Source organism: Anas acuta, chromosome 11 (genome assembly GCF_963932015.1).
Source record: "Anas acuta chromosome 11, bAnaAcu1.1, whole genome shotgun sequence".
Taxonomy (NCBI): domain Eukaryota; kingdom Metazoa; phylum Chordata; class Aves; order Anseriformes; family Anatidae; genus Anas; species Anas acuta.
This window is the reverse complement of record NC_088989.1, coordinates 17,117,338-17,140,959: the sequence shown is the minus strand read 5'-3', so window position 1 is coordinate 17,140,959 and position 23,622 is coordinate 17,117,338. Positions and strand designations below refer to the sequence as shown.

General features: G+C 42.0%; 1 protein-coding gene and 1 long non-coding RNA gene across 4 annotated transcripts in view; both read right to left on the bottom strand.

Annotated features, from left to right (window-relative positions):
* Positions 1-1,952, bottom strand: part of SLC6A1 (solute carrier family 6 member 1) — a 60,220-nt gene extending 58,268 nt beyond the window's left edge. The window contains exon 1 of one of the 2 annotated variants that reach the window (XM_068694458.1): positions 1,790-1,952. The gene's annotated coding sequence lies outside the window, so the exon portion shown is untranslated. Of the gene's footprint in view, positions 1-232; positions 532-1,789 lie in introns of those variants that run through there. The other variant, XM_068694459.1, reaches the window with a different exon arrangement.
* A 7,971-nt stretch (positions 1,953-9,923) lies between these two features.
* Positions 9,924-23,622, bottom strand: part of LOC137862352 (uncharacterized) — an 84,789-nt gene continuing 71,090 nt past the window's right edge. Inside the window, exons 5-7 of one of the 2 annotated variants that reach the window (XR_011100199.1) lie at positions 15,113-15,282; positions 14,156-14,269; positions 9,924-11,539 (exon numbers count right to left, since the gene is read on the bottom strand). This is a non-coding gene — a long non-coding RNA (uncharacterized lncRNA). Of the gene's footprint in view, positions 11,540-12,282; positions 13,067-14,155; positions 14,270-15,112; positions 15,283-23,622 lie in introns of those variants that run through there. The other variant, XR_011100200.1, reaches the window with a different exon arrangement.

Here is a 23,622-nt window from a genome sequence, read left to right as displayed (position 1 = left end):
AAGCTTACCAATGCTTAAACAATGTTAGCTTAAAAAAAAATAAATAAATCCTAACAGTACGGCAACATGGCAATTTCTGACTGATTTCACCTACTTACCCTTATGACTAAATTTATTTTAGCAACTGAAGATATCAGCTTATGTTTTCCCTGTCCCCCTGCCCCCATCTAAAGCATTCAGATTCACACACATTAAGTGACTTGGTCCTGAGAAGTGCTGAAGCTCCACATACCCAGTTAGAGCCAACTGGAACAAGCTGGGCGTCTTTGAAATTCAAGTCCCCTTAGCACCTGCAAGTCAATTTAAAAACTCCAAGTTTTATATTGCTGTCCTTCATTTCTAGATTTCCACACGGAAAATATTAGCTGCCAAGTTCCTCGGGTTTGGAGGCGACCAGGATCAGCCACTGTCCCTTTAATGTTCCACCCGGTCTCCAGAGCAATGTCTTTTTACTAGAGCTCACTGCGATTCATTGGAATTTGCCAGGCAGGTCAGGAAATCCCCTGAAGCAGAGGAAGAATATTAAGGAGATGGGACATGTATATCAAATCTCATTACTGTTCTCTTATGAGAATCAATCAAGTGAAAGGACGTGGTGATGTCATTATGACATCATTTACTTTGGGATTAGAAATTCATAGCTACTTAGCAACCAAAGCTGTCCAATACAGAAGTACAAGGTCCAATAGAAGATGTTATCATCTGACCCACTTACTGGGCGAGAAATATTTGTCAGTTCTTGGTTGCAGACTTCACAAGACAGACAATAACTTAAGAACTCCATTGTGTCCAGCCCAGAACACTGAAAATAAAACATATCCCTTAACCTTTTTCAATTAATATCCAAGCTCATCATTTCTCCCCAGCATGCTCCCTCACAGTCACAGTCTTTTCTACAAATCTAAACCCTAAAACTGTGAAGAGAAAAAGCTTGCACTAAACAGAGTTTACTATTTTAAGACCAACCACAACCCCTACCAGAACCTCAAGCCCCTTGGAGTCAAGGACGACTAATACAATTGCGTAAGGACACAGGCTTAGAAACCATGTTTGTTGCAGAAAACTAAGCTGAAATCATCCGGCTGAGGGGCTGCAGGGGTTGTCAGAAACGCCGGCCAGACACGAAACGAGCCGTGCGCGGGGAGCAGGAACCGCGCTGCGCCCCAGCCCGTGCCTGGGACCCGAGGAGGGTTTGTTTGATGCCCAGGATCTTCGCCTGACCCCGTTTTCTTTTAAGTTCACCCTCCTCTGTTGAAAACGCCGTTTAGACAAGTTCCAAAGGAGCTGTGCAAACGCAATACGTGAGCTGAAATTGTAACTCAACCTTTAAATACGCTCTCAACAAGCTGGAAACGCGGACCGGCGCTTGGCGTTTGCAAACCCAGGCTCCGTTCGGGGCTAGGAGCACACCGGCACATTTAAGGCTAAACGAAAGAAAACACTCCCCGCCCTGGAAACAACTTTTATTGGGACGAGGCGAAGCCCTCCGCCGGAACGAGGGCGCGGAGCCGCGGGGAGCGCCCCGCAGCCCCCAGCCCCCGGCCCCGCCTTTCTCCTCCCGTCCGCGGGCAGGGGCGCACCCGCAGCTGGGGGAGCTCCGAGGGCTCAAAGCACCCGGGCAGCGGCGAGAAACGAAGCTCCCCGACCGCCACCGGCAACAGGCGGCCGCCCGCCGCCGCCGCCACCCGGCTCCCTCCCCGCGCCCCCCGCCTCGCCTCGCCTCGGGGAGCCGCCGCGGCGGGGAAGGCTGCGAGGCTGGAAGGTGGCACGCCAGACGCGCACAGCCTACCTGCCGCCGTGGCGGAGGAAGGTGAGGGTGAGGACGAGGTGCCGCCGCTAACGCCGCCAACCGGGCCGAGCCGCCGGCGCTGCCCTCGCCGAGCGCCGGTAATGTTCATTTGAAGCTCGGCGCCCGCCGCTCCCTCCCCGCGCAGCAGCGGCCGCGCAGCAGCGGGGCCGGGCCCGCGCCGCCCCTGCCCGCCCTCACTCCGCCCCTGAGGAGAGGGGGCGCTGGGGGGGGGCAGCGGCCGCCGGCAGCCCCCCTCAGCCCCCTCAGCCCCTGGGTGGAGGTGGCCCCGCTCACCCACTCGCCCCTGCCCCAGGTGAGGCGGGCGGGGCGCCTCAGGCAGAGCCGCCGCGGAGCTCCGCTCCCGCACGGCTCGGGGTTGCCGGATTGCCCCCGGCTGAGTTTCCGAAAGTTGGGCAGAGAAGTCAAGAAACGCGACTCTGGGGTCTGCTTGGCGCGCTGACCGCTCTCCGACCGAGTTTTTCAGTGTTTCTACGTGGAAAGTTGTATCAAACAGGAGAGCTTAGAACCGTCTTTTGGAAATGCTGAGACAGCCACGTTTCCAAACTTCTGCCCAAACCCCGAAGTGTACGAAAAGAAATGGTCAGGCAGGATCACTCCCTTCCTAGGAGGAAGGGGAGAAAGAAAACCTCAGTTTCAGTGAAGCTGAAAGCATCCCTTTCAGTATGACACCTCGTCACTGGAGGATTTCCAGTTACAAGTCCCCGGGCAGCTCATCCCTGAGGGCATCTTCACCGGCGGGGTCGCAAGCTGGCGAGGTCCCCACGGTGGGGATGCACTGGATCGATGCTGCCTTGTCCCACAGCTGGCAGAGCAGACGCTCTCCTGTGTCCCACCAAGGACAGCCAAAGTCCAGATAGCCTCTAAGTGTTAACAGCTAGAAGAAAAGACATTGGACTTCCCCAGGTAGCTGTCTGAAGTGAGTGAGTGGTGGTGGTGACAAATGCTCAGAGGACTGAACCCCAAAAAAACATTCTCTAGAGAGTTTTTCAAGACAAACTGGTTTCTCTGGCTGCAGGATTAAAGTACTCTTCTTTGTCTTAGAGGAGTCAATCCCATATCCTGCCCTGTACAGTTTCTGCACTAAAACACAGCTTCTGTAAGTACCTGCTAACATCTGTTTGTTACATGGAACTGTGGGCATCCAAAGATGGTAACAGAAACAGCAGCGTGCACTGTAGTGTTGTGCATTTAGCAAGTCAGGAAGACCTGGCCCTCTTTTCCTCCCAAGCAGGCACTGGAGGGTCGTTATTTATTTATTTATTTTATTTATTTATCATTTACCATTTATGTGGATTATGAACCCACGCTGTTTTTTCCCTGTTTTCTTAATTTCTACATTGCTCTTGTGAAGTTAAGTATTATGCGTGAAATAACATTTAACACGTGCTCATCACATAGCAATACAAACAAACACTTATGTTCACTACTAGAAAGTGCAGGTAGAGAGGATACATCTCACAAAACAGCTAATTGCCATTTTGAAACCCAACTAGTTATGGATAGGTTGCCAGATTGCTCAGGATCGTGAATGATTTTCTTGTGAATTTTAATGTAGAAAATATGTTAGCAGAGTTTAACACTCATTAATTACAGGGAATACTTATGCTAGGGCTATACATTTCTTTTTTGCATGAAAGTTCCAACTTTGCAGAATAACTCAGTATTAGGAAAATAAATTCTGCGGCAAATTCCATTAACAGCCAACGCTGTACAGAGCGACCTAGCACAGTTGTTTCCAAATTGTTGTTGGTGAGCTGGTCACTGCATGTGATCTGCATTTCAGTGCAAGTTATTAGGATGGGAGATCTCAAGATCACCTTGATTCAGTTTGCTCAGGTTTTATCCCTGAGACTTTTGGAAAGTTACAAGTACCCTACTAAACAAATGTGCTTCTGTACTGTAGTATCACAGAGCCAAAATGCTAGCCCATACTGCCTTCCCTTCTGACCCATCCTTCCAATCTATTGCTTTCCTGACTGCATTCCTTAAAAGGAAGAAGTCTGTAATTTGTTTTGGAGGCAGTTATAATCTCTAACTATTTAAGATTTAGTTGCTAGGAAAGCTGTGACAGAGTCAGGTGGAAAGTTCTGCTCAATACTGTATGTCATGCTACACAGTTCATTGACTTGAAAAAGATCTGCTACTGCTCTGTCATCATAACCCAGAGATTTGGGGGGCTGCAGTTATACTGACTCACAAGGCACACAGACTTGTCCAAGTTAACATTGATGTATCAAGTCTAGTCTAACCAGCCAGTATACACCATGGATTTCAGTTCAGACTGCACAAGCTTGTGGTACTACTGACACTTGGTAGCTGTCCTGCCCTTGGTACCTACACATAAAAATGTCCGTCTCTCCACTGAACTTACTATCTGATTTGTAATTCTGTTGTATCCTGCAGAATGCCTTATAAACATCTAAGAAAAGGGAGCTTCTGTTTAAAGATCTTGTGGGGGTGGAAAACTGTGAGGTTTTCCCTGAGTTTCCTACAGATTATTTATAAATGTGCTAGGCTTCACCTGCTTTGTTGGCAAGCTGGCGATTCAGAAGCAAATAGCTAGAGGAATCTATTGAATGCCTGGTTCCTGGATGCACAGACCTGTCCCCACAGGGGTGTGACTGACCACTGACACCCCTGAAGTATGCGTTGGGTGCATACATGTTCTAACATAGGCATTTCTGGGAGGAGGAAGGGAGTAAATCTAGAGTGTCTCAGTGCCTAATCAATTCAGAAAACAGGCCCGAGTTTTACATGCGGGACAAGTATTCCAGTGGGACTGAACTGACACTTCCTGGAATTTGGCATAACCTGGATGATCTGGAGGGTCTAAGTGTGCATTTGGCAAGAAATGTTGTGAGGCAGTGTCTTAGCAATCTAATAAAGCCAGTATTAGGGGGACAGGGGGTTGAAGGCTGAAACCTTGAACATATGATAGTTCTATTGAGGAAAATGAAAATGAGTTTAAACTGGAAGCTGCTATCTGCAGTCCTGAAGGAAGAAGACAGTTACATTGGTAAGTACAAAGCAAATCAGTACTTGTTTTGGCAGGTTTAAGAGCTATTGCTGTCACTGTGCTCGCACCAGTTTTAATACTGCTAAACCTTACAAGCTACAGTGTTATATTTTTAATGCTGTTCTAGAAGACACAAAGAACAGATTGTTGCTCTGATCATTCTATTTGTCAACTGCTTAAACAATTCCAGAGTGTAATCTTTCAAAAATGTAACATTTATACTTTTTTTTTTCCCTCCCCCAAAAATACATCCCTGTGGTCAGCATTTTCCTTTCCTTTCCTTGTTATTTTTTATATTAGAGCTTTTGACAGCTAGATATCAGATAGCAACTAACTTATAGCAAATAGAGAGAAGGCTTCCGGTTATTACATTTTTGGCTATAAGTCACCAGTTCTCAAAAGCTTGAAAAAGGTTATGTCTAGCCAGGACTAGGATAAAAAATGTAATTACACACGTGTTGCGCAGTGTAACCTTACTTACCGAGCAGAAAGGTGTGTGAAATGTTGGTACTGGATCAGCTGAATTCAGGTTCTGGCTAGAATTTTTAATGCAAGATCCCATAGCGTCCTATCTGTACTAGCTAACCTAAGTCTAACTCGTATTTTCCTCACCCACTCATCTAAGTAGTAATTTTCAAGTACTCACCAGTGTTCCAGTTGACTTTTTCAGAGAATCTTCTTGCTGTTTCTCATTGCATGGAACAACGCGTTCTGATGAGCAGGTGCTGCGCTCCTTCTTGAAAGTGGACACATTGCAGAGGTTGAAGGAGGGCCACTCTCATTTGAATTCAATTGCTTGAGTGTAATTTTGCACAGCACTCAGCCAATGTTTTATTGAGAGGTCTTGGAGTCTTTGGGATAAAACATGCTATTATGATCATAATTTGCTATTAATCATCTGTTGATTAAAACAAGCAGGAATGTGTGTGACTACTGAAACTACCCCTATCCACCTTTTCGTGGGGTCAAAGTGCAGAGAAAACTTTATAGCATTTCAACAAACTTGGTTTTGATTTGGAAATACTGAGATGTTACAATTTAACTTGTGCTCCTTATGCCTTATTCAAGAATGAAGTGGAGAAGCTGTGAAAACAGGAAGGTCTTGCTGCCACTGTTCAGTAAGCTGCTGTCCAAGCTGCAATGCATTTCTGGCCTGCAAATCAATAGTCTGAAAGATCCTCTCATGCAAACCACAAAACTGATCAGCATCACCACAACTGTTAAGGTGACAGTAAGGCATACAGCAACCTGATGTAGTGAAGGGAAGGACTGAACTGCTTTTTAAATCTGGCTGGTCAAACTTCCCTAGGTAGTACTACGGAGATTGCTGCCTTGAAGTATCTCTACCACCAGCAACCTCAGTGCCGTGAGTGTTGGCTTTGAAGGAGCAGACAGCTTCTGCAGGCTTAGACAGTTTAGGGCCTCATCCAAAGTACCCTGAACTCAGTGGGAAAAAACTTTCTCATTGACTTTGATGATGGTCTTTGGAGCAGGTCCCTGATAATAATTACATTGGAGCCTAGCCATAGTGATTGCTATTAGAGCTAGGATTTGGCCTTGACAGATGATGATAAATAATCTAATGATTATTATAGCACTTATTTTTGTATTTCTATAGCATTAAAAGGCATTCATAATGTTTCATTATATTTTTACATCACAAAGAAAGAAAGTTGGCTTGAACTGTGTTTTAAAAAATAGCTTACATCTGTCTTGGCTCTCAAGACCAGTTGTTGGACTTTGATAACATCTGGAAGAGAAAGAAAACTATTGAATACAAGGACAGATACTAAGTATAGCAAGGACAAAAAGATTTGAGTCTCTCATCACAGCATTCAAATAAAGGAGAAAAGAGACTATAGAAGCCTTGTATGGCTGAGGAAGTACCAAAAGCCAGTTTCATCAGGGACAATAGAAGTGAAGATGGTGACAGTGCCAACATCTCCTGTCATCCAAAAAAGTTTTAAAATCTCTTTCTTCAACACACTGTGCTTCAAACCATCAGGGATCCTACCATTAAGACCAATCTTTAGAGTTCATTGCTCATAACAGCTAAAGAGAGATCATTTTAAAATTGCAATTAACATCGTTTTCATACTGCAAACCATGTCAAATTCATCTGAGAGGAGCCATGATTTTTATTTTTTTTTTCCCCATTCCAGAGCAATGTACTGGGTGCTTTTCTGGAAAGAACAGTACCTTGCTGTCTAAGAAAACCTCTCTTCACACAGAAACACATTATCTTACACAACCTAACACATGGTGATATTTCATAAGGCTCCCGTGCCACTTTGCTGCAACAGCACAAATCCCAGGACAAGATGGTAGTTCACAGATGGTATGGGTGCAGTACAGTGGGAACTCACTCCCCTACTCTATGGGAAGAAAAAAGCAGTTCCTTAGGGCTTTTTCACATCTAAACTGCTACTTAAGTTATCAGTGAAGAGCACAAAGGAACAAGTGAGACCTTACACCTTTCTTCTCAGTAGAGGCATGCAAAACACATTACTTGAAATATGTGGATTGCTGATTGCCGGACACTTGTGCAAGGACTTTGGCATGTGCATAATGTCTATTCCGATGACTATTCTTGTCTATTCCGAATATTGTTTCTCCTTTACCAAATGTCTTTCAGAATTGATTGGATTTTGAGGATTTGAGATATCCAGAGGATTTTGTACTCAATTCATTGATCACTGCACTCTTGAGGGTTTCTGGATTCTTTTTTTTTTTTTTTTTTTTTTTTTTTTTTTTGTGGGAAATGGGCTTAGAAATGCACTAGGTCAATTGAATGAGTTCTTTTATACTGCTTAATTGAATCTCATTAGCACGTTTCTCCTGTTTGTGCAACTGACATCTTGCTGTGTTGAAGCAGTGTGAGTTGTTGAGCAGAATCTTAAGCTTTGTGTGCATACTGCTTGGTTTGAAAGCAGTTTGCTTTCTTATTAATACAGAGAGGAATCAAGCTCTGTAAAGATGACTGTATAAGCACAAGGTCCATCCTTCACACACCCTTGAACAGGCTTAGAAGGGTCCAATAGCAAAGTAGCACCATTTTAGTTTTCCTCTGTCAATATTTTCTTCCCTGTGAGGAGAACTTCTTACTTTTCATATACTTCTACATAGCCGAGCCCTCATTTATTCATAGTGTTCCTTAAAGACAAAGGTAGTGTTTGTCCAATACATCAGTATTACCTGACTGGTCTGCCTTCAGATTTTATACCTCAAGAAGTTAGACATCAATACAGAAAGTCACCTGAAGAATCTGGATTCCCAACAGCCACTTGTTTCAGCGGTGCTGTGCTTTGCAGTTTGAAAGCATGTCCCTTTAAATTACCTAGAAGATTTTGCTGTCACTTCTAAATCAATTTGGCTCTTTCCTCAGTCTTTATACCTAATGTAATGAACATCAAAAGGCAACTAGTTCCTTTGGAGCAGCATCAGCCCATAGCTACTACAGTGCTGGAACTATGCCATGGGATGTGCTGTGGCTCAGATAAAGCAAAACTAGAGGCTGGCTGTTGTGGTACAAGTATCCTTGTTGTTCCTTTCACAAGAATAAGAAGGACCGTTAAGCCCCAGTGTTCTGGCCATATTCCAGCCTGCGTAATTACATTTTGCCTGCCCTATATTTCCCCTGCAGCTGTAATTGTTCTTCATTTCCTACCCAAATTGTTGTGTGGTATTGCTCTATGCTATTGAAAATTGCCTCATTTCACTCTCCAGGGTGGGCAGCCTTAGTGTAGAGGTTAAGATAATCCAACTCTACAGTGTCTCAGAGTTGTCGAACCATGCTGGGCTCTTGCAAGATGAAGAATGGTAGAGACATATGTATAGAATGGTAGAGACATATGTATAGATGTAAGTAAATAACCAGGGCATGGGTGCTTTGCTCTGAGGAAAGCCTTATGAGTAAGGCATGAGAGGAAAGATTGGTAAGCTCCATTGATCCCAGTTTGTAGGGTGGAAATGCCACAGCAAAAGTCACAATTCTGAATAAGCGAGAACCACTTTCCACTTCCACTGACACTTAAAAAGGTTCTGCTTGATTTGTAGAAAATACTAGCTATGGGTTTGTTTTTTTTTTCCTCCCTTGTGTGATCTCTGTAAGGAAGTTCCATAAAGTAGGGCTATAGAAAGCACAACAAAGATAACAGCAGATACTTGCCACTTCATGTAGCTTAAGAGAACAGCTGTCCAGTTAACATGACTTTGAATTTGAGATTTGATTTATGTGAGACAGATCCACAAGGGAGGAAGAGACTTCAGCAGCTGGAAAAGTATTTTGATTGCATTCTGATTAATTTCCTGGGGAGAGGGTAATACACTATCATTTTGGAAAAATGTACTCCAGATTTTTTTGTCCTCTTCTGAAGTTTTCAAAGCTGTATCTTTGAAAATATATAAAAGTCCTCCATAATGAATTTTCAGTTGCAATTTATTTTATCACCTAACTCTAACTCCAAATTTGATATTTGTAGCCCACTAACAAAACATTTTATAAATAGCTTAACTGCTTTTCAATTGGCCAAGGGTGCCTGACAAATAGGAGACCCCTTGCAAAAGCATTTCTAAAGTCAGTCTTAGCTGGCAGAACTGTAGGGAGAAGGAAGAAATCAATTAAGCAGATAAAAAAAATGTTTTTCTCTAGGAAAACAAGTAGACATTATTTATTCCTGTTTTGACTTGGGTTCTACTGATGATGATGATTGCATGCTCCTATTAGCACAGTGTTTCATTTATATGTATATAAATTTATCCAAAAGACATTTCATGTGTCAAAGGAAGAGAAACCAAACTAAAAACCTTATGTGTGCACACAGACACATACAGTTCCCAGTAAATGTTAGTCTTGAAAGCACATTGGAAGACAGCACTGCTTTTCTTATGTGTGAGAAAATCAAATTTTAAAAGTCTGTTTATAATTTCCTGATGGTCACACACTCCTATCTTCTAGCAGTGGCTGGTGAAGCAGCAGTAAAGGACATCTCTCTTCCCCCTGCTGCTTTGTCAGCCCAACTTGGGAACAAGCTAGCGGTATAAAAAGAATGTCCAGTACAGAAATGTGACTAATTTTTCTAAAGTGGCACCAGTATATTAACCAAGTTTTGTAAAAAGAAATGTGTGGGTCTGTGCCTGTGTAGACTTTTGGAATATGGCCCATCTATTTGACAGCTGTCTGACTGGTTTACACATGCACAGTAATTTTGCCTGGTGCTTCTGGAAAGCACTAGTTCTTGTGCATAGGTATGTGGCAGCAGTGCAGGGCAATCCGGACACACATTTCTAGTGCTAGAAAACAGCCAATGCCCGCATGGATTTCTGTGTATCCTTCTAACATGTGAGGAGTTCAGGATGAAGACAACTTGTATCTCCTTCCACCAGTAACACTTGAAATCCCATTCAAAAAGTGTCCTCAAATCCCAGGCAAGGCAGCTTGTCTGAGCAGAACCCATAAACATACCCTGGGAGCTGCAGGTATTTGTCAGGTTGTTTTGGTACAATGCCCTTTGCTAAACTTGGTAGACTTTTCCAGTCTGTTAGGAAAATGACACAGTAGATCTTAATGTGCTTTCTCTTGCTCTTTCTTCAATGAGTAAAGTACCTTTCAGCACTCACCAGTCTTTGTCTCCTGTAGACAGCCTAGAGGAGAGGGGTAGTCTCACGATCCCAGAAAGCCCTGCTTTCTCACAACCAGACAGTGGCTTCTCTTAGTCCTTCACAGAGACATGCATACAAACTCTTTAATTTTCTTGCCCTTTGCAGGGTAGCCAGTACCATACAGCAGTGGCACAGCTGTAGCATCCTCTTAATCCACCACGCTTCTATGAATGAATAAAGCTGTAAAGTCAACCTTGTTTAAGCAGTCTTAAAGTCCTTCCAAGTTCATCCATAAATATTTTAAATATGTCCTCTGACCTCCCTCGTGTGCCCATGATACAACCACATCATCCTCATCCACAACAGCCAAGCCACTTGTGTTACAGAGTTCCAACACTGTGCTACTAATACTACAGATTCCTAGAAATTATGGTGTGCATTTTTATCAAAGTGATGCTGGTTGACATTCCTCTCTCTTGTTATTAACAATCATATGTTCACTTGCCACTCTCTAAACTACGCTTCTGCAATACCAATGAAAATGCCTGAATATTTATTAATTTCCACGCTGCAGGCTGGCCAGATTTCTTGATCTTGTGAGCTATGATAGCACAGTTTTTACATGGCCATCAACCGCATATAACTTCTTAGATATCTCAAGGTCCACGTGGAAGGAGACTTCAAGAGAAGGTCACAAGTGAGGTGTGACATTGCTTTCCAGCAGTCTCAGCTATCCATGGCTGCAAATCAGAAAATAATTTCTTTCTAGGAAATACTGAGCAGCTGTGCTCTGAAAACCAATTTAGTCTTTTAAGTTGGAGACCCAAGATCGCTATGTTCTTTTGAAAAACTTTCCTGTGTTGTTTTTAGAAAGAGCAACAAAGAGTTGTAGTCAGTGTGACAAGTAACTGTAGAGTATCCATTTACCTCTCTCTTGCAGGACATATTTGATGACTTCCACAAATTCAGATTCAATGTAGCTGTTAGAAATTATTTGAAGAATTCGGAGTGCAACTTACTAAAATTCATTTATAGTAGGAAAATAGAAGTGTTGTCACCATACTAAAGAGACTGCCAATGTGAAGATCATTTCTGTTTTGCTCTGATAAGAACTGTTAAAAAAAAAGGTGAGTACGAGATAAGTTAAAACCTAAGTTGATAACATAAATTAGCTATTCATGTAAAGAAAAAGAATCATAACAAGAACATAGAAATATGCTTGAGATTCCAGACTGTTCTCAGGTGTTGATGGGATGGCTTAAAATTCTCATATAAGATCAATTTGTTTGAAGATTGATAACCGAGGTAGAACAATGCGGTTCTGTTTTTGAAAGTCAAATAATTTAAGATTGATCCTATCCTCAGATGTTTAACATGGTACATCTTATCTGTAATTGTGTGTACCCTTTATAGTGGGTAGGAAAATACAATAGTCTTGTGACTCCAAAAGATCTTGTAACTGCAATTACATCCTTAGAAGGGTGAGTGAAGGGAGAGAAGATAGCAAAGCTGTTTATGCTAACACATGTTTGCTTCATGTGGCAGCACAGAACAGATTCAACTGAACATAAATTATATTGTATATAACGTATCTGGCTTCCACTATCCAGTAATGGTTGGAGTTCAGAAGCATTTTAGCTCTTTTGAAATAGTTTTGGTTTGATGTGATCTTAATTTTCTAGTAACTTTCCTCCATTCTCCTGTTTGCTTTCCTCTTCATCAGTCATAAAAGCAAGACTTGGCAATTGCAAATGCTCTCTGATAAGATTAAGTAATGTTAAGCACCTGCTCCTCTTGGTTACTGTCTGGAGAAGTTTATTAACACTTTTTAGAAAGACTGTTCAGTGTGTTTCTGGTGGGTGATGTCAAATGCCAGCTGTCAAGATGTCTAATCCCATAACATAATAATGATGAATCCTATTCAGCCTCCTCTAAAATCAAACAAGTGAGTCAGTCTCCTCTTTTCCAGTGGCTAACCTGGGAACTTTACTTTTAGTTTCTGCTGGGATCAACAGGCTAAAGAAGTATTGTACTTTTCTTTTATGCTTTGGACAATGATATTTCACAGAGCACAAGTATTAACTAAGTTTCTACTGTAGTGTTCATAAGACTTTTGGCACTGACTTCAGAGTGGCAGCATTAGACAAAGAACATCACTCAGATTGCATTAGCGGCTACAGTACTCAGAGAGTCATAGAATCATTAAGGTTGGAAAAGACCTGCAAGATCATGTAGTCCAATCATCCCCCTACTACCAATATTACCCACTAAACCATGTCCCTAAGTACCACATCTAACCTTCTGCCCAGAGCCACAATTCACAGTCCTGACATAGGTTAATCATTTTGAACTGTTGCTAGCAGCTGTTTAATTTTACTTCCAGGCTTAGAAGAAGTCATCACATTAAACAGCACATGAGCTTTTTTTGCTCAGAAGGGCACATTTTTCTATGTGAGCATTATTGTGTGGCAAATAATGTCTGTCAAGACATAGACGATGGCAGTTTCTTAAAAAAAAGTGTAGCAAGATTCATAATCTCATTTGTAAGAGGTGTCAGTGAAGGAGTTTTTATTCAATTCTTAGTGCTTCTTATATTTTTAACTTGAGCTCTGGACCTGGAGGTGAGAGATGTAAGTACCCTGGAAACATTTGCAAGTATCAGCAATTAGTGACAGGCAGCTAATATTTCTACTTGTGATTTGAGCTCTCTCTTGTGTACTAGACTATTTGAAGTGTCAAATGGAATTCATGATAGGAAAATCAAAGGAGAATTTTCATATCTATTTTTTTGCTAGAAAATATCCTCAGTTCACCTCAGATTAAGGAATCATTTGGGCATTAACAAAACCTTAAATTTTTGATGAAAGGAACCAGAGGCTTTTAGATAGGGTTGCTGAATGCCTCTCCCTAGGAAAGACTGTCCTGCAGCTAGGTCCATCCAACACCACCATCTGTGGAAAGGAATGGCGGTCTCCACTGAGTGAATTAGTGAAATCACATTTTAAATAAGGTTTCCACAAATATCCTGCTGTTCCAATTGATGTTAAGCAGCAGTTGCAGTTTTAATACTTTGCTTTAGCTTCCTTTATTTTGCCATCATACGAATTAACTGGCTTTAGATAAGAAATTTGGAACTGAACCTACTTAATTCTATTTCCCCTTCTCTGACCTCAGTAGCTGCATGCATAAATGCACTCATACAGGAATTGTGATGGGAAAATAAATATAGTAAGGTGGTAGTTTCAAAGAAACATCACTGAAGTTGATTGTGTTTTTACTGGATGTCAGAAGCTTGTGAATTCCTCTCCAGGTGCTGACAGGTAAGAAATGTTTTAAGCAAAGTACATGGCTGGAACAGTAGACTGCAAGAACAGTACCAGAGGGGAGAAAAATGTAGCCTCAGTGTGACCCATCTGAGGGTTGTAAGCAAAAGCCTAAAATACTTAGAATTACCATAGTAAGAAAATATCATGTGGAGGAGGACATCTAGAATCACAAGACATAATAATAAAGAGCTATTATGTAGTACTGACAGTCACTGTCATTTGAAACAATAGCAATCATAAACTTATAACTAAAGATGTTTTACCAATGCAAAGGTCACGTCTGTATTTGTTGTACATTCTGTATTATACCTCTAGAGATACCTTGGAAGCTGTCCTGACAATTGTACTTGGACAATATTCCAGAAGCAAAAGAGAAATGCCCAAGAACATGGAAGTACTTACCCGTTCAGGAGGATGGTGTCCTGATTACACGGAGTATTAGAAATGATGCTCCTTATTCAGATGCTTCAGCATTACATGGTTTCCCTTGAGGGATCATTCCCTAGTTAGCATCTCCTGGAAGAAAAGTAGAGCTATGCAATCAGATAACGCAAACAGGTTAGAGAATTACAGTTTCTAAGTGTCTCCTGCAGAACTGGTGAAGGCATTTTGATTCAGGTTTGGCGAGATATGCGGGACAGTTTTCCACTAAGTAAGTTCCGAATGCTGAAATCAAAATTGGATTTTTTCAAAGGTGTCTGGGAAGACCAGTTGGCCACCTACTGTTCACATTAATGTTAATGGATTTTTTTATTATTATTATTCTTTTATTTTTAAAGCAGATTACATAATTTTCTACCTTGAAAGTTTTGACTGGAGTACATCACATAAATAAGAAAGCTAGTGGTGCTTCACCTGTCCCTTTAAATGTAGGATCAAATGCCTAATAGTGATTTGTCATTTGAAATCCATTACAAAATCCAATTTTATATCTAAATACCAAGTTAGCACTCAATTATATGGTCTGAAAATCTTTCAGAAAGGAGAGAGCCCTGGCTTTATTTCAAGCAAGGCAAGTTTGGGGACATTTTGTCTAAAAAAGGAAACATTCCCTAAGCTCAATATTTTTGAGCTGCCAGCCTAAATGACCTTGTTTCTCTCCATTACCAAGAGACCCATACAAGTAAAATGCAAATTGTGTACAAGCCAGCAAGGTATGAAGACCACATGGAGTCCTCGACACCCAGTGTATAGGGCCAGTCTCAGCAGCCCTTTGGACCCCAAAATGCTCATCATGGGAACTGAGAGTACTAAACGTGAATCTGTGTGGAGCTTAGGCTCTAAGATAACCTCTAAGATAGGTGATGAGTGTGATGAGTAACAATGGGTAGTAAAATGCAGAATTAGTGGAAATCTTACCTGTTCCAATGGGATGTTCACAGCAGTCAAAGCTGCTTTAATGTTATTCTTGTGAATTGCTTCTTTAGGAGTTGTTGCTCCCCTGACCTCACAAATTAGCTCTCCAGGAAAACGTACTGCCATGTTATTAGAAGTTTAGAGACTTGTATTCAGGTACTCAGATTCTTTAGCTGTTGGGACATAGAAGTATTGGAGAGACTGGCAGATATGAAAGCATGTTAATTGAAAATAAGCAGTGGGTTGTGCTTTCTTCTTTTCCTAATTGTTTAGGAAAAAGGAGTAAATCTAGCAGCATGTGTAGCAGACTCAAGAATACTATCAAGGCAGAAACAATCAAGGTGTACTTGGGGTATCTAGGAAGCTGTCAGCATGAGTGCCAGAAACCATGCCTTATCTTTCCTGCCACTGCCATCCATGCTTGCTAGATTAGGCTGAATGAGGTACGTGCCAACAGGAGCTTATGCCTTTGCTGTGCAAGCATACGATCAATACACTAAAGATGCAGGGCCTCACCATACCCAACAGAGGAAAGGGAAGGATGCTTGAGAAAATGAGAAAGATTATAAAATTATTAGTCATATCTATCTCTGAAATACCAAATGTTACACCAGGCACAAGCCATATTCTCCATCCTTTACTGGATGCAGGGGGAAACTTAGTTACAAGAGATGAGGAAAAGGCGGAGGTGCTCAATGCCTTCTTTGCCTCAGTCTTTAGCGGCAAAACCGGTTGCTCTCTGGATACCCAGTACCCAGAACTGGTGGAAGGGGACGGGGAGCAGGATGTGGCCCTCACCATCCACGAAGAACTGGTTGGTGACCTGCTACGGCACTTGGATGTCCACAAATCGATGGGGCCGGATGGGATCCACCCAAGGGTACTGAGAGAACTGGCAGATGAGCTGGCCAAGCCCCTATCCATCATTTATCAGCAGTCCTGGCTATCGGGGGAGGTCCCAGCTGACTGGCGGCTAGCAAATGTGACGCCCATCTACAAGAAGGGCCGGAGGGCAGACCCGGGGAACTACAGGCCTGTCAGTTTGACCTCAGTACCAGGGAAGCTCATGGAGCAGATCCTCTTGGGAGTCATCATGCGGCACTTGAAGGGCAAGCAGGCGATCAGGCCCAGCCAGCATGGGTTTATGGAAGGCAGGTCCTGCTTGACGAACCTGATCTCCTTCTACGACAAAGTGACGCGCTGGGTGGACGAGGGAAAGGCTGTGGATGTGGTCTACCTTGACTTCAGCAAGGCTTTTGACACCGTCTCCCACAGCATTCTCCTCAAGAAACTGGCTGCTCTTGGCTTGGACTGGCGCACGCTTCGTTGGGTTAGAAACTGGCTGGATAGCCGGGCCCAAAGAGTTGTGGTGAATGGAGCCAAGTCCAGTTGGAGGCCAGTCACTAGTGGCGTCCCCCAGGGCTCGGTGCTGGGGCCGGTCCTCTTTAACATCTTCATCAATGATCTGGATGACGGCATTGAGTGCACCCTCAGTAAGTTTGCAGATGACACCAAGCTAGGTGCGTGTGTCGATCTGCTCGAGGGTAGGAAGGCTCTGCAGGAGGATCTGGATATGCTGCACCGATGGGCTGAGGTCAACTGTATGAAGTTCAACAAGGCCAAGTGTCGGGTCCTGCACCTGGGGCGCAATAACCCCAAGCAGAACTACAGGCTGGGAGAGGAATGGTTGGAGAGCTGCCAGGCAGAGAAGGACCTGGGAGTGATGGTGGACAGTCGGCTGAATATGAGCCAGCAGTGTGCTCTGGTGGCCAAGAAGGCCAACGGCATCCTGGCTTGTATCAGAAACACTGTGACCAGCAGGGCTAGGGAGGTGATCGTCCCCCTGTACTCGGCTCTGGTGAGGCCGCACCTCGAGTACTGTGTTCAGTTTTGGGCCCCTCGCTACAAGAAGGACATCGAGGTGCTTGAGCGGATCCAAAGAAGGGCGACGAAGCTGGTGAGGGGCCTGGAGAACAAGTCCTACGAGGAGCGGCTGAAGGAGCTGGGCTTGTTCAGCCTAGAGAAGAGGAGGCTCAGGGGTGACCTTATTGCTCTGTATAAGTACATTAAAGGAGGCTGTAGCGAGGTGGGGGTTGGCCTGTTCTCCCATGTGCCTGGTGACAGGACGAGGGGGAATGGGCTAAAGTTACGCCAGGGGAGTTTTAGGTTAGATGTTAGGAAGAATTTCTTTACTGAAAGGGTTGTTAGGCATTGGAACGGGCTGCCCAGGGAGGTGGTGGAGTCACCATCCCTGGAAGTCTTCAAAAGACGTTTAGATGTAGAGCTTAGGGATATGGTTTAGTGGGGACTGTTAGTTTTAGGTCAGAGGTTGGACTCGATGATCTTGAGGTCTCTTCCAACCTAGAAAATTCTGTGATTCTGTGATTCTGTGATATCAGATGAAGCTGCCTATTACATTAGAGATACCAGACATCACCACTGAAATAAAGATACCTGATTTTAATTGCACCATTCAAGTAGAGAGGCACAATTTATGCACAGGAGGACCTTGAGACACTGATGAGACAGCTTGTGAACTGCTCATTTGTTTGTTCTTCCTTGCTCCTTCTACACTGGGCAGTCCTGCAGGCCAACATGAAAAGTAGAAAGGGGTAATGTGGGTATTTACCTTGCTTGACTTTTTTTTTTTTTTTTATTTATTTAATTTTTATTTCTAATACCTCTGCAATTTTGGGCTGGCTGAGAGTTCCTCAGCTAGCTGAAGAGACAGTGAAAGCTAGGATGGTGACTGGCATATTAAAAGATGCGTTATGATAGGTTTTCCCCCACTTTTTCATCACAAGCGGTCTTTCAGGTCTTTCAAAGGGCTCCTAGAATCAGTAACATACATGTAAGCTCTGGGGGTTATAGCCATGCTTAAAGCAAGTTAGAAATCAAAATTCTGCTGTATTTGCTGTTGAACATTCATCTAAACGTCCCCTTGTATGTAGGAGACTAACAAGAAGATTTTTTTTTCCTGCTTTAAATGGAAAGTAGAATATTTATAGAATAAAAACCTTACAATCTAATCACAATGTCATTAATGTAAATTTTGATAACTGAAGAAATGTGTTTTAAAACACACCATGTATCACGTAGAAGTTTGCTTTCATGATCGTCTCTATAGAAGAAAAAGTTAGACTATACCTTTCAATAACTGTACTCAAAGAAGTGCAAGTGTTATTTCTCCAGTGACAAATATTTTATATTGGTTAATTGCATTTAAAAAATAGCTTGTGTGGCAGTGCTTTTATGGCAAGTGATGATCTTCAAAGATATGTCCTTGCTGGAGGGAAGGTGAAAGTGTGGTCTAATTAAATTTGTAGTCTTATTTTAAGAGATCTGCATTCAAATTTACCTAAGTTAGTTTTTAAAGTCTGCTTCCTTCATCAAATTGTTTACATTATAAGTACAGCATAAAATAATGGTACAGTTGGAAAGCCCAGGTACTGGTCAGCAGTGGAGCACGTTAGTTAAGATCAGGATGACCTAGGTAGGTAGTTCTGACATTGTAGCATGCTGAATTATCTGCTAAAATTCATGAAATTTCACACTTTGTGTAAAGTCTAATTTGCTTTTACATACACTTGAGACAGGGAAAAAGAAGTTAAAAAAAAAAAAAAAAGGATTGTTCTGGGAGTTATTGAAAACCTCTGAAAGAAAGGTGGTCATAGGTCTCAGAAAACACAGGTTCATGAGAGGAAGGTACTGCTTAACTACCTAAATTTCCTTTTATGCCACCCATCTAGTTGACCAAGGGAAGCCAGTTGTAGCCTTTTGCATTTCAGCAAACTTTCAATACTGTTTCTCATAGTATCATTCTGGATGAAATGTCCAGCATACAGCTAGACAAATACACAATACGATGGGTGAACAATTGGCTGATGGGTCAGGTTCAAAGGGTTATAGTAAACGGGGTTACATCAGGCTGGCAGACAGTCATTGGTGGGGCTCCCCAAGGCTCCCTTTGAGGGCCAGTTCTCTTCAGTGTTTTCATAGATTACTTGAATGAAGGACTTGAAGCTATACTAAGTAAATTTGCATACAACACTCAACTGGGATAAGCGGTTGATTCCAGCAGGGGCAGAGAGACCTTGCAGAGAGATCTGGACAAATCAGAGGGCTGGGCAATCACCAAGCATATGAAGTTCACCAAGAGCAAGTGTTGGATTCTGTACCTGGGAAGGGGCAACCCAAGCTATGCATACAGACAGGGGGATGACAGGCTGGAGAGCAGCCCTGAAGAAAGGGATCCAAGACTTTTGGTCAATGGCAAGCTGAATATGAGTCAGCAGCAAAAGAGGCCAACTGTACCCTGGGGTGCATCAGGCACAGCACTGCTAGCCAGTCAAGGGAGGGGACAGTCCTGCTCTGCTCTGGTGTGGCCTCACCTCAAGCACTATGTGTAGTTTTGGGTGCCACAGTGTAAGAAAGACAGGAATTTCTTTAATCAGACAAGAAATACCTTTTCCCCCTGATATGCCGATATCAAAGTAGCCAAGCACAATTCTAGAAGGTAAAATTTTACTATGAAATGCTTTGGGGTGCAGATGTGGTTTTAATATCTATGATTTGAAGAAAAACACCTAGTCCTAATTTTCTGCTGACTAGCATGAGAGAAAACTCTGTCCTAAGTAGTACATTGTTTGGAAGTGTTTTTCAACAGAACCAATAAGCTCTCTCCCAAACTTATTTTCTTTTCCAGGTCTAGCCTCATGCTGTCAGTATTGTCTTATTGTTCATCGGGAAGATGTAAACTTATGTTTTTATATGAAAAAATTATCTTACAATTTCCATATACTATCTATATTGACAAATGATGAACAACTTATATAAGGTTAAAAATAAGGTTATTTTTGGAATTATTTGATACTGTTTGGAACGAGCAGAAGGAGGTGACTGAACTAGAGTAACTGATCTGTCAATTTTGCCTCTGATAATGTTTCTGGTATACCTAAGGTACCATAACTGGTGCTGGTCAGTATGGGGAAAAATCTATAGGAAAATGCCTATGAATACAAACTTCAGTGAGAGCACAGGCTTGGCTACAAGGGCCATCCTATCAGCACCCGAAGCTTCATTGCATTTAATATTTCCACACAATCTCTGGCTTTCTGTTTGGGAGAGTAACAGGGTTGCTATCAGCTCTGGCTCTACTTCCATCTCATATTGAATGGAGAATTGAGAATATAATAGCAAGAAGACATTTATATCATATTTTAACTGGGAGTCTCTTCTGCCTCTTCTGGGGAGGTGTACCTCTCACAACAGGCCCTAGCTACAAGGATGAGTAAGCGTAGCAGCTGTATGGAGTTTGGCCACAGGGACATGCATTTCCATTAAAATTTAACAGAATATTTAGCTTTGATCCAGTACTGCAACCTCTCACTCAGGAGACTCAACCTCACTGAAGAGGTTTGTCTCTTTGGCTCAGATGGAAAGCAGCAGTGTGGAAGGGTTTGATGTCTGAAGATGAGATGTGACTGCTGCTAGTGGGGGAGCAAAAAAACAAAGCCAGGAAGAACAAGCAAACATTAACAGAGATTCCCTGTTAAATCTATGTAGAAGCCCAGGAAAAATGAATGTAGACCTTTCTAAATTTTATAGAGCTCCATCAGAAACTGGGAAATGCCATTAGATATCTATAAATACATATGTTTAGTCACAAAATCTTAAATACTATGAGAACTGCCCAAAAGCATGCCCTTCACCTTTGTGAGCATGTGAATGACAGAAGAGGAAAGGAAATGCTTATGTACATATGCATTGCAGTTCATAGCAACATACCTCAGTAAAAAGGCCCCATGCTAAAAGTACTCATTCACTCATACTGGATATTGCTCAAGAGAGAGGAAAAGGTTTCCATGTGATATACTGCAGCACTAACATTCTCTGATCACAGCTGGTGATTTGATTGTTCTCAAAGATACAAAGCTCTTTAATACAGCTGTAGGTGCTTCTGTTGTTGACAAATTAAAAATTGCCACTTGACTCTTACAATATCATGTCTTAGCTATGTCCTGAGGCTGTGACTGCCATAGGATCTCAGACTATGCAATGCCTTTGCTGTATCTGGTTTTATTCTCCTTAGATCCATTTCTAGCTTGTTTAAGCTTCTTCCAAATGAAAGCTATCATCACATTTTACCAATGTTTATGTATTATTTTGGAACACTGATAATTTTTGCTAAATTGAATTGTTATACAGAATACGAAAGACTGTGCCTGGTGAAAAAGATAGTTTGACAAAATCAACCCACTTTTCTTGAATGATGTTTTGATGAAAGTACTAACTGTGGAAATGTCATTTTTGTACAGAAATATCCTTTTATTACTGTTTGTTGTAGCAGAAGAGGCCTAAACACATGAATAAGGCAAGGCATGCTGGGAGACAATATCTTTTATTAGACCAGATGATGCATCTGGAAAGGAGTCAAAGAATGTTGCTGTTTCAGACCTGAAGCAGAAGCTGCATGCCCCCAAACCTGACTTGTTTACCAATAATAGCAGCTGGTATAATAAAATTTACTGCTTTTTCTTCCAAACCTTGCCTAGATTTTTAGTTTGCAATTTCCAATGACTTGCTGCTTTGAGTTCTTACTATTTTTTTCTAGGGAAGGTAGAAGATAATAGGCATTTATAAAATGTCAGATTCAAAATGTGATTTTCAAAATGTAAGCATTTTGTTCTATTTAGAAATATAGCCAAAATTTGAAATCTCATTATCCTTCAGAACATAAATTGTAATTCCTTTTCCTTTCACATCATTACCTGATGTCTTAGCGAGAGAATTTCTAAGACCATCTTTGATGCATAAATATGCATCACTGGAACTAGAACTGAACATACTGGAACTAGGTCCAGTAAAGGATGCTAAGAGTCTAGTCTGTAGATAGCAGTATTTGCTCTGTTAAAAGAGCTGAGTCCAACAGCAGGGAGATGGAATGACCTTCACGCACCTAGAAGGAATGTTCTTACTTGGGGCAATCAGATTGGCCCTGGAGGAATGGTAGGAAAAGCAAAGTGGACAGTTAGGCCACACAGTCTGTTAATCCCAAGGTACCAGGTAAGACCTTTGAATGTAGTGACCCAAGTTGGTCCGTAAAGTTATTCCCCTAACAGCAGTATTACACAAAATCAGCTTGACCCTTTGAAGCAGAACATGAAAATGGAAGAAAGTTGGAGGAGCTTTAAAGAGGAAGAATATGTAGTAGGCCTGTTTAGTTCAGCAACACTTTCTTAAATTTAGCACTTAATGAGAGAGTTATCTGATGTTCCCGTTGTGTAACAGAGTTGTAATGCAGTAGTGGGATGTTGCCTTTGAAGTAATGAGATGCTGCATGGCAATGAAAGGATACTTTTGCCATAGTAGGGGACTGTTTATGCAATAGGAGGATGAGAGGGACCCTATTTGCTTAACGGTAGGGTGCTGCTTGTGTAGTGATATGACTGTTTTGATAGTGGAGGAGACTGAAAAGTGCTGGTAAGATTTAAGAAACCCCAGCTGCTAAGTGACTTTGTTTTTGTTCTCATTCTTTTTACTGAGACATGGAGTGAGAAGGTCTAACCTTTTGTTCCAGTTGCATTTTTTACATTTTATGTTGTTTTGTATTATGTTTAACAAACTGCTGGCATCTGGAGTCACAGCAGTCCTTGGCCCTGAAGCACTGTTTCCATTACTGCTTAGACCCCCCTCTTTGCCTTTTTATTTGCACAATAACACAACACCCTAATTCTGTATCCCTCCGTGCAATAGCTTAATCTCATGAAATCAATATCAGTATGTCTTACGCAGTCTTCTGGTCCTTTAATTTTTTTTTGCTATAAGCATAATCGATTGACACGACATTTATGATGTCTTACTATTATCAGCAGGTATCTCCCTCTTCAAGGACTTAATTCAGAAGTTACTTTGATATATATAGAATCACAGAATGGTTTGAGTTGGAAGGAACCTTTAAAGATCCTCTACTTCCAAACTCCCAGCCATAGGCAGGGATACCTTCCACTTGATCAGGCTGCCAGATGGATAGATGAAACCCTCATAATAGATTTATATTTTGCCTATTTTGGTATGTCATCCTATTCAGATCCCATTCCTTAGGCTCAATCCAGCTAAATTTTATAACCCTGTGTTGTACAGACTGGGAAAAGGAGGCAACAAGGAATTAAAAAGACATGGCAAAATCTACAGCAGAGTCCCTGGCTTAATTCTTACTCAGATTCTTATGACCATGTCTCTTTCCCAGCTATGTGACGACATGCTTGAGTTCTGTCTGGATAGAAATGACAGAATCTCCACATTCTTACATGAGTTCTCCAGCAAATGCAATATCAACCTTTTCTTGCTAATTATGGTTTTAAAAAACCTTTCACTTACCCTTTTAAAATAACCTCTTCATCTTAGATCTGTCCTTGGATTTTTAAATAGCATAAAACTTCAGCTTAAGGAGCCAACAAGCTATGAATTTGCACAGGCTAAAGAAATTAAGTCATTGCAAACGTAAAGACCAG